The following is a 10,133-nucleotide window of genomic DNA, read 5'->3' as shown; positions in this document are numbered from 1 at the left end:
TCCTCTTTTACCTGGCTAGCCATGGAAAGCCAGCCTCCATTTGTGCGTTGATGGCACAGGACGTCTACAAACTCTATTGGCCTTGGCTGTGTGTATATTCGTTTATGAATATAGAGTCCGGATTTTTATACATTATCTAAAAAGACAAATTCTATTGTGTATAGGAAACTTGCATGGTGCATATATTGAAATAACAGGTGGGATGCAATTTTCCACCAAAAATAAAAAAATATCAAATGTTGTCATCACGTGTGGATCGATTCACAGGAAGTCAGGAACCTGACGTTAATCACATATAAGATATGATCGATGCTGAGTGTTTCTGAAAATGGAATATCTGGATTGATGACTCACCTGGCGTTCAAATCCACGATTTACTTGAGCCAAAATGAAATTATACATCCTTACCTCTCTGTCACAAACGACACACAATATTGTGTCTTTCTTCAAAAGAAAAAAAAAAGAAAGAAAAACACACACAATATGTGTCTATGCCTTCCCCATGATGTTGGTTTGTTTTACTAATTAGCATATCATCCTGGCTTACACAAGCTTTGCGGTCATCTCATGAAGCCAAATTACCGTCACAGCCAGCAGGGCAATCTTTAGGATGCAGAAGATATATATTTTTTGGACATCGCTGCTTAATTAACCAGTGGTCACCATCCGGAATGGGCCTCCGTGGACTGTGGCAATGGCAATTTATATGTCAACACTACCTCTCGAAAGAGAAGGTGTAGAGCTGTGATCAAATCGAGTGCTAATGGAATCCAATATGCCTCCGGCCAGTTCCAAGAAGTGAAACGTTCACCGTATACACTATCATTTGGTAGATCAAGAAATTTTTCTGTGGAGAATTCTCATTTTAGATAGATATAGGTCATTGCCCAACCTTGGTGGCTGAAATAGGTTCCTGTTAATCAATTTATTGAATGGCTGCTTGAGTTTGTCATACGAACATATATAGGTGCCTGCTACTTATAACTGGGCTGGGCATTAATCTGTGCATATATGAGTATTAATCAACCCGATCAAAAAAAAAAACTGCAACAAATGATGGCACACTCTTGATAACATTAAATTCCAGTCCAAACCACAAAATGATTCAATCCTGTACAGCAGCCACGCAAGGCTGTCTCTGATGCATCACACTTACCTAGCATTTTGGTACTACCCATTCTTTTTCTTGTTCTTTGACTATATGTCATGCATTATGCATAATGACACTTAGGCATGTTGAATCCCTGATCAAATATATACTTGAAAGCTAGAGGTTCGATCCAAGCGATTTTCGTGAGGCTCGATCGTGTCTAGATGATTTCTCAGGATGCATACACGATGCAACATTTTCCCCCCCAGATACAGGCCTACATAGTTTGCGGTTCTAGTCGTTTCTAGAGGAGAGCTGCCTCGGCAGAAGCGGGTATAGAGTGACCATCTGATCTCGTGCAAGTTAACTCCCACATGCCTCCTATTCCTATATGCCCCTCGCATATGCCTGTGACGGTTTCGATCATAGTCTAGCCAGTAAACTCCAAATTAAACTTGGATTGCGGGTGTATGGTGTTTTCTGCCAATGTATATAGTTACAGAGTCTGGCAAAATGCTAGATATATGCAAGCCTTCTTACACATCCGTGGTTCTACTCAGCCATAAACAAGAAAAACATACAGTTTGCTATATAGCATTGAAAGTTTGCGCTATTTGCTCTGAACACTGAAAAAAATGATGGACTGGATATATATGTGATCCCGTGAACTGGCGGGTCGCCTGTTCAGCCCACGCCTATGGCACGTGGGCCTTTGTACACCAGATGCAACACCTATATGCACCTTCTTTTAAATGTAAGTAGGTCTCCCTTGATCAGCTCTGGTTGGGTAAAGAAGCGAAGGTGCTCTCTAGAACCCCATCACTTGTTCCTCTCCGGGTGACAGTCCATAGCAAACAGACTTTGCAAGGTATTCGAAATCTACTGTAGGACCGAATAGCAAGAACTAAGTCAACCAGAGGGGATGAATGGTTGGTGTACCCAAAAACCAAAACTTTTAGCGGAATTAAAAGTTACCCTTGAATCAGTGATCTGTCGGTCTGACCGAAGGAGATTAGCCGGTCTAACCGTGCATGTGCCGCAAGTCTGACCGAAGTAGAACGCCTGGTCTGACCGTCCTGAAGTCGCCTCTGCTTCCTGTCACCGTTGCCTGTCTGACTGCCACTGACTTGTCGGCCTGACCGCCACTGATTCGCCAGTCTGACCGCCGCAATGCCGCCGGTCCGACAGGTGGTGTTTCGCCAGTTAGACTGCTAAACCCGAGCAAACAAAAATCGAAGAACTCTTGATGTAGATGATAACTTTATTACTTTTATATGTGTTTACAATGTGCAACAACAGCACTCCTCATAAAAATCTCGACTAAACTCGAAACCCTAAATATTCTCTCAACTCAATGCTCTTTAAAGCGACACCGCGAAGGCTTACTCTCCTCCTCTATTTATACATGAGGTAGCCAACCTGAAGCCACGAACCAAACTCATACAATAAGTCGTAAACCACCTAGAAAATCTTCCCGTACAAGAAAGAAACTTTACAAACTCCAATCATACCAAATTTGCACTCCTTCCAAATTCAACTATGCATCCCATACGCACACAATATCTCCATCGTATGCCATATAGAATCTTCACCAACCACGTGTATTGATTTTTAGCCTAAGTATCCCGCATGATATCTGACCGTCCGGATGTCGCCTTATCTCCATGTCGACTCCCGATCCATCACTAGCAATACTCTCCCGAGACATCAAGTCACCTACACATGAATCAAACAAAGAAACCATATTATGAGACCAAGCTATCTCCAACTTAGCTCATTGTGAGCAACCAACAATATTACATACGCATAGTATCCATCTATATGCACGGGGTGATATGATTTTGCCGTGACAACTAAACCGTTGGAACATTTATTTAATCATGTACTTGACCATAGCTATTCCAATTCAGTTTAAAGAACTTTATTAATTTAAATTAGCTCTCTAAATTAACAAAAACTTAGAGAAATTTAAATTATTGTTTAAAACAAATTAGTAGAGTTGTAGCATGAGTTTTCCTCGGCAAGGCAAGTAAATTTCAACCTTCCAATGTTACCTCACAGTTCAGGCCATTCTATGTCTAATTTCAGAGTCTAACCACGAAACCAAAACGTATTCAGACAGATGTCACTTGGCTAAACCCTTCTCCATCAGGAATTCTTGTTGGTCTGATAAGTTCTCCTCCAAGGGCTTACTCACAGCGTTTCCGGCAACAGATTCCCAGTGTGACGCTGGCCTTATATCAGTAGCTTATGGGCTTATGGCCCCAATAGTTCATGGCTTGACGGAGCAGAACTGACACTATGAGAATAAACGTAGACAATGCAATTGAAGCCAGGATAGTCGATCCGATGCCTTCCATTCCAAGTATGTTGTACTACAACACATGCAAGCATGATAACCGTGGCAATTTCGGCCGGTTCCTTGTATTCCCCATCTTGTTATAGCCAACATAAAAATTTGTATGATGGGTACTTTGTCTCTGGCTGCTCAGTACGTGTGGCTAGGTGATTGCTAATTATTTATTGGTGTTCCATCTGGCCGGCCATAAACTGTTTATCGCATGAAGTGATTAAAATTTTGGTACTATCCAATGGTCGGTATACGTATTTCATTTGTTTCTCTAACCAACCAAAGGAAATTAATGACACAAGTCCACGAAGATGACTGCATGACAACTGTGTGCAGTTGGTGTGTGCAAGCAGATCGAGGTATCCTCTATGGCTCTGTGCGGACAAGGGTAGGAATTGAATGAATGTACTCCTTTCGTACTCGTAAAAGAAGTCGTTTAGGACAATGTTTAAGTTAAACCTTGGGAATATAAATCATGAATAACTCTCAAGTTGTTAAGTTTGAAAATGTAAGAATTATATGAATAGATTTGTCTTGAAAAATACTTTCATAAAAGTATACATATATCACTTTTCAATAAATATTTTTATAGAAACAAGAAGTTAAAGTTGTGTTTTGGAGACCGTGTCGCTGTCCAAAACGACTTCCTTTACGAGTACGGAGGGAGTATACATTTAGGTGCAGGCCCACTCTCAGATGTCTCTCTATCTATTGACATCAATACAACTACTGTTAATTGTACATTAATGTACTAGTGTGGTTCAAGAGTAAACCTAGCCACTACTTGAAAGATACAGGCACTCACCACCATTTTGTTTGATTAACTTTTGTAGATTAGTGAAAAGGAAAAGGGAGACACGACACATCTCTTTGGAACATGTTAACAAAACCAAGTATATATCTCTTTGGAACACTTGTCGAGCTTTGACCTATAATTGCACCTTGTGGCCTGTAAAACCAGCTTAGATTACAGATCTAGAAATTAACGTGTGCTGGACTAAGAGAGGACCTTAAGTTAGTCTGATTCTGAGTTAGAATTGATGTACTCAAGTATAGATCCTCTCATCTGTGACGGCTCATCACATGCCTGGGCAACGTGGGCCGTTAGAACGAAGTCATCTCAATCGGGCCAAAATTTTGCTGTTGTAGATGTACTCGTCGGGGTGTATATTCCTATAGCCCGTCACCGATGACACTCATCTGTGACGGGCTCGAAGTTAGGCCCAATTGAGATGACCTCCACTATCTCAATTGGGCCCAAATACTGAGCCCGTCACAGATGAGTATCATCGGTGACGGGCTCCAAAGAAGGCCCAATTGAGATGGCCTTAATGCCCGTCACCGATGACTCTTATCGGTGTCGGGCTTCTATTTCTGCCCGTTAGAGATTAGTGTGCGCCCGTTAGAGATGACATTTTTTTTTGCCCGATTGAGATATACTTTGCACACTATATATACTCCAGCAGTTCGTTGTCTGTAGTTATCCCACTGTTCACTATTTTGGTGGGAGGTTGAAGGGGGCGAATTTTTGTAATTTTTTTGCAAACAAAAACAGGAAAATCATAAAAGTAAGTAAAAGGGTACTAATCATTTCCTATTAATTTAGTAGTACTTATGTTATGAGATGTTAACTAATATTTTGTTCATTATTCAGCGATGGATCGAAGTTGGATGTACACGACTGGCTTGAGGCGTCAGTAGAGGGAGTATAGAGATGGCGTATTAAGTTTTATGAAAGCCGCAGAGGAGGACAGGATAAGAAGAAACTACAAGTATGTGTGTTGTCCATGTAGCGATTACAGGAATGAGATTTTGTTGGACAATGAAAAGGAAGTACACGCTCACTTGATACGCTGGGGATTCATGGAGAGATACACATGTTGGGTGAAGCATGGAGAGCAAGATCTGGGTACTAATGGTGCAGCTGCAGACGAAAGTGGTGCAGACAATCATGAAGAAGGAGATGAAGAAGAGCATGACATGTTTGTCCCATCTCAATTGGGCGGTGAAATGGTTGATGTGGACCCTGATATGCTGCAAGACATGTTACGTGACGTTGATGACCCAGCTATGAACGAGAGAGATTCCATGAAGTTCAGCAGGTTGGTCAGTGACTCGGAGACTCCTCTATACACAGGATGCAAGCCAAAGCACACCAAATTATCAGCAACATTAGACCTAATGAAATTGAAGGCTAGTAGTGGATGGTCAGACAAGAGTTTTACAGAACTTTTGAGAATACTGATGGACATGCTTCCTTAGGAGAACACATTGCCTGAGACGACATATGAAGCAAAACAGGTTCTGTGTCCCCTAGGGTTAGAGATCCGGAGAATTCACGCATGTCCAAACAATTGCATATTGTACCACAAGCAATACGTGGACTTAGGTGCTTGTCTTGTCTGCAAGGCTTCTCGATACAAGCAAAAGAAGAGTGCGGGGGAGGGAAAGAAGTCAGAGCGGGGTGGTCCGGCGAAGGTTGTGTGGTATCTACCAATCATTGATCGTTTCAAGAGAATATTTGCCAACCCCAATCAAGCAAAGTTAGAACGTTGGCATGCCATAGAGAGAAGGAATGACGGTTTGCTAAGACACCCTGCGGATTCGATTCAATGGAGGAATACCGATTGAAAGCACAAAGACTTTGTTGCCAACCCCAGAAACATGAGGATATGTTTGTGTACGGATGACATGAATCCTTTCGGAGACATGAGCAGTTCTCACAGCACTTGGCCAATTCTTATTGCGAACTATAACCTCCCGCCATGGTTGTGCTTCAAAAGAAAATATATTATGTTGTGCTTGTAAATCCAAGGTCCGAGACAATCCGGCAATGATATCGATGTGTTCTTGGAGCCTGTTATCGATGACCTTGAGATTCTGTAGAAAGAGGGTGTGGAAACTTGGGATTCATATGGTCAGGAGAACTTCACGCTACGAGTTCTATTGTTCTGCACCATTAATGATAATCCAACGCTGGGTAATCTTTCTGGACAAACCGTGAAAGGAAAGAAGGCATGCTCTAACTGTATGGAACATACACGCAGTAGGTGGTTGAAGAAATCAAGAAAGATGGTTTACATGGGTCATAGGAGATGGCTCCCCCTACAGCACGCCTTTAGAAGAAAGAAGAAAATTTTCAATGGTAAGAAAGAACTTGGGTCTGCCCCTGCGAATTTGTCCGGAGATCAGGTACACAACATGGTGAAGGACATTACTAATGAGTTTGGGAAGAAAAGAAAACGTAGCAAGGAGGACAAGAAGAGGATGTGGAAGAAAAAATCCATATTTTTGCGGCTACCTTACTGAGAAGATCTTGAGGTCCGTCATTGCATTGATCTGATGCACGTAGAGAAGAATGTGTGCGATAGCTTGCTGGGGCTATTGCTAAATATGCCTGGCAAGACAAAGGACGGGTTGAATGTGTGTCTCGATCTACAGGAGATCAACATTCGCAGTGAACTTCAGCCTGTTACAAATGAGAAGACAGGAAGAGTGTACCTCCCACCAGCTTGCTACACATTGTCGAAGGATGAGAAGATCGCAATGCTATCATGTCTGGCAGATATTAAAGTTCCTTCGGGCTATTGTGCGAGAATAAGTAAGTACGTTAAATTGGAGGATCTAAAGCTGGTTGGAATGAAGTCTCACAATTGCCACGTGCTAATCACACAGATCTTGCCAGTTGCTATCAGAGGCATTCTACCACCACAAGTCCGTCACACGATCTAACGGCTTTGTGCCTTCCTCAATGCAATCGGCCAAAAGATTATAGATCCAGAAGACCTAGATGGGATGCAGGCCGATATTGTCAGTACCCTGTGTCACTTGGAGATGTATTTTCCACTAGCTTTCTTCGATGTCATGGTTCATCTCACTGTTCACCTAGTGAAGAAACAAAAATATGTGGGCCAGCTTTTATGAGAGAAATGTGGCCATTCGAGAGGTACATGGGAATTCTAAAGTTCTACGTTCGAAACAGAGCAAAACCAGAGGGGAGCATCATTGAAGGTTACACGACCGAGGAAACCATTGAGTTTTGTATCGATTACATGGCCGAGACTGATCCTATCGGAGTTCCTGCGTCTCACCACGAAGGAAGGTTGGCAGGTGTCGGCACAACTGGCAAAAGAAATTGTTCCCAATCAAGCTTCCTACGCGCAAGCTCATTTCGCAGTGCTGCAACATATGGCTGAAGTAACCCCATACTTTGACGAGCATTTAGCGAAGGTCCGATGGGACAATATTGGTCGATCAGATATTTGGATCAACAGAGAACATGGTGGTCGCTTCAACGAAAGATTCAAGGATCGTGTAGCACGGTCGACCGATGGCCCAAGTGAGATATTATAAAGGTTGACAAGGGGTCCATCTTGGGATGTTGACACATGGCAAGGGTATGATATCAATGAATACACATTTTACACCGTCACACAAGATGAGAAAAACACAGTGCAAAACAGTGGAGTCCGTATAGATGCAGATCAGGATTAGGCTGGATCGAGCACATACTACGGCCGCATAGAGCAGATATGGGAGCTGAACTATCTGAACTTCAAAGTCCCTTCGTTTCGTAGCAGTTGGGTGAATATCTGCACAGGTGTTACGGTCGACAAGGAAGGCTTCACATTAGTGGACCTGGCCAAGGTTGGATACGCAAACGAACCATTCGTACTAGCGAAGCAGGTCGAACAGATTTCACCCGCACCGGCTTGGCACCAGAGTCTACACGGGGAAAGAGGCAGAATGGGACAAGGAGGATGAAGCTGCAGCGGAATCTAACACCCCGCAAGTGCTTGCTGATATCCCGGTCCAGCGGGCAAGGAACTGGGCAAGGGCAAGGGTGAAGAAGATTAGTCAAGGAACTCTTTCGTTCCCAAATCCCAAAGATCAAGTGGTGTACCAGAAAATCGTAAGTTGAACACATAGAATAAGTTTCATTATGTTGTATCGTATTCTTCGTCTAACGCGTCCTAACTGCACCCCAAGTCAAACTGAATGCTGAGAGACAGACCTCCCAAGAGGTCTGCTCACAAAAACGCGAGGATGACATCCTCACGAAAGCGTTGGGAAACGAAGAACACCATGGACGAACAAGGGGCATTGGCTCCAATGTTCCATCGAAGTTTGGGTTTCCCCAATACGCGTGGCAGTACAAGAAGCACAAGCTTTCCAAGGCGCAGAAAGCTACACGCAATAAGGCCCAACTTCGGGTGGAGCTTAAAGAAGAGCTTAGAGAAGAGCTCACTATCAAGCTGTTAGGTATGGAGGCTCAGATGGAGGCACGCATCAGGGATAGGTCGACTGATACCACTCCCGGTCCCATAGTACAAGTGAGGCCCACGCAAAGGCGTAGCAGTTGCACATCAACTGAGGCTCCGGCAGAATAGCCTGAAGGCCCTGCCGCGGTGGACCACATAACAATAAAAACAACTTAATAACGCATATATTGTATTAGCACCACAATACATTGCAACATATACTAAGGACACTAATGAATCTATTGCAGGAACCCACATCGTGTACCCTAGTCGTTAGGGTGACACCAGGATTTGCAATTCCTGCCATAGAGGGTCAAGCATTCAAGCCTACCCCGGAGACCCGAGTGCATGGGGCACAGCTGCTAGCCGGCAATGCCAAAGTTCAGGTGGACTTAGTGAAGCCCGATTGGGTTGGCTACACTATCCCACACCCACCTAATGATGAGATTCTGACCCTTGGGGTTGCACGTGGAACCTTTATTCAATGGCCCAAGCACAACATTGGGATCAATGTAACTCCAAGGCCAGCGCCAAGTTCTCGTCCGCCGTCGACGCGTCCCCATCCAACTGTTGTATCTCTCCCTCCTACCGTTGAACAAAGAGATGAAGATCTCCAATTACAGTATGATACTAATTTTGGGGACGACGGTATGGAGGTCGATAGCAGGCCGCACCTCCCTCGTCCTGCAAAAAGGAGCAAGAGGGCGAAATCTTCTCCACCCAAACTTGACACACGCAGAAAAGCTACAGGAATGGGGAGAGGAAAAGTAAAGGTGCCATTAGCCCCAAAGAAGCTTGATCTTGGCAAGGCGCCAGTAGCTCCTCCAAAGCCTCCAGCCGAATTCACATTGGGCATGCCATTGGTCGGAGACGATGCCTTATTCAAGATGGGCCCTGCATGCAAGGAGTTGCACGGGTACTACATGGAGAAGTCCAACGCAAGGAGGAAGAATAGAGAGACGTCCATGTTGGGCCAGCACTATGGTCAGCCGTTCCTCGGGCCTACTGCCTTCATCGCCGTAGACTTCAAAGGTCTATGGAACCTCTACAGGGTGCGAGCGATCGACACCAACCACCTTAAGTACTACTCCTTGTAAGTATTTCTGGGTACGCGATATGGTAGTAACTGTCCAAAAATTACGCTTACCCTAACTCTTGTCTTGCTCGTAGGTTAACCTGGAAGCATGTCCATCGTAAAGCACCCCATGTTGCCTTACTCGATCCAGTTATCGTCAACGAGACAATGCTGAAAAACGATTGAGCAAACATGGTGGGCTATATCAAGGACTGCTTATTTGCCAGTCAAGACAAGGACTTCATTATGTGTGCCCACAATCAACAGTAAGCGTGTACCGTACTTATACTCAAATACTCAACGCGTACAGATGTATTATGTAACTGGCAATTTAATAATTTCGCAGGCAACATTGGA

The sequence above is a fragment of the Oryza glaberrima genome, chromosome 4 (genome assembly GCF_000147395.1).
Source record: "Oryza glaberrima chromosome 4, OglaRS2, whole genome shotgun sequence".
Classification (NCBI taxonomy): domain Eukaryota; kingdom Viridiplantae; phylum Streptophyta; class Magnoliopsida; order Poales; family Poaceae; genus Oryza; species Oryza glaberrima.
The sequence above is the reverse complement of the archived record's forward strand: the minus strand, read 5'-3'. Positions refer to the sequence as shown.